Genomic DNA, 1,834 nt, shown 5'->3' with positions numbered 1-1,834 from the left:
ATCTCGTTTCTGGACATGTGCAGATATGGTTGTCTGCTTCTGTTTTTTGGGCATCTTCAGGGGTTATCTGTGGCCTTAATACTTACATGGGTGTGTATTTTGGTATTTTTTTATGTTTTCTGAATGCCTCCAGGTAGATGTGATCAGGAAATGGGCTTCCATTTTCACTCTTCTTCCTGAGAAGTTTCAAGATACCACTGTGGTCGTTTTGATGTAACTTAGGATTTAGTTTCGGCCTATTTCCTCTTTTGTCTGCTTGTCCCTCTCCACAATCCCCATTCAGGCCTTTTTTCTAGTTGAAACAGTTCAGGGCTGGCTCTGGCCGTTTGGTTTTAATTGGAAACCGTCTCTTTAAATTTCGAGGAGATCATTGTGCATGCATAGTAGAACCCTCCGAGGGTGAGCCTGGGGTGCTCACTAGTTCAGGCACCCCTATAGTCACCCGAATGGAGGTACGCAGACGGCAAGGGACCAACGAACAGATACCAAAAGAAAAAAATGTCCACACCTTTACCTAAGCGGTTCTGCCAGGTGTCTGTGGCTGCTCCGATGCTTTGCCCACTTGGTCTCATTCAAGATGGCTGCTCCTGGAGCAGCCAAGCGTCCTGGACTTGAAAATAATAGATTTCTTGCTTCTGCCACAAATTCCCCCAGCTGTGAACCTTCTAACCTTCTAAATATTCCTTTATATGTGGTTCAGAGTTTTGGGACCAGCCCCTGAGCCTGCCTGGTCAGGTAATCTGTGTTGTTGTTGGCAGAGCTCTCTCCTATATGACCACCCGATCCGCCATCTTGTTTGTTCCCCTCTCAGGCTGGTTTTTGCCTGGAAGTTTATTTCATCAAAGATTAGTACTGACTCTCCTGCTTGTTTTCTTATTGTAGTCAGTTTGGTATATTTTTTTCCATCCTTTAATTTTTAATGTTTTTGTTTTTGCATATAAGTTGTGCCTCTTAGAGACAATATACTGAAGGGTCCTGTTTCCTTATCCATTCTGCCACTCTCTCTCTTTTGACTGATGCGTTTAATTCATTGACATTCAGTGTAATTATTGATAGTTATGAATTAATTGCTGTTATTACGTTGCCTTTGTGTGTGTGTGTGTGTGTGTGTGTGTGGTGCTGCTGGTTTCTTTGTTCTGCATGTCTTCTTGTTGTTCTTGTCAATTTCTTCATCGTTTTACTGTTTCCATGTTCTTCTTTGATTTTCCTTTTCTTATTGTGAACTATTACGTTTCTTTGAGGGTACGCTGTATTGTGTTAATTTCTTCCTCCTTTTAAAACAATCTGTTTTATCCTGAAATTTACCTTACCTCACCACCTAGATCTTTGTTCCTGTACTTTTCCCTTCTTTCGCGTTGTAGTTGTTTTTATCGTAGACTGACGTCCCATTCTTGTAGTTTTGTTCTATTTTGGACTCTTTCATCTCTGGATTGAGTTATGAGTGTTGCCTTGTATGTCAATCTCTGGTTGTTGTCTGTTCTTATTGGTTTTCAGTCCAAAGAACTCCCTTTAGTATGTTTTGAAGTTCTGGTTTGGCTTTTACACAACCCTTAATTTCTGTTTATCCTGGAATGTTCTGATTTCACCATCATATTTGAATGACAACTTTGCTGGGCATATGATTCTTGGTTGGCAGTTTTTTCTTTCAGAGTTTTGTATATATCTCCCAGTTGCCTTCTTGCGTGCATGATGGTCTACTAAGACATCAACGCTTAATCTGTTTGATTGCCTTTGTAGGTAATACTTCTTTTTCCCTAGCTGCTTTCATGATTCTTTCCTTTTGTTTGAGTTTGGAGAGTCTGATTATGATAGGTCTTCATGATTTTCTTTTTTT

The sequence above is a fragment of the Chrysochloris asiatica genome, unplaced genomic scaffold (assembly GCF_000296735.1).
Source record: "Chrysochloris asiatica unplaced genomic scaffold, ChrAsi1.0 scaffold00157, whole genome shotgun sequence".
Taxonomy (NCBI): Eukaryota; Metazoa; Chordata; class Mammalia; order Afrosoricida; family Chrysochloridae; genus Chrysochloris; species Chrysochloris asiatica.
This window is presented reverse-complemented; position numbering follows the sequence as displayed.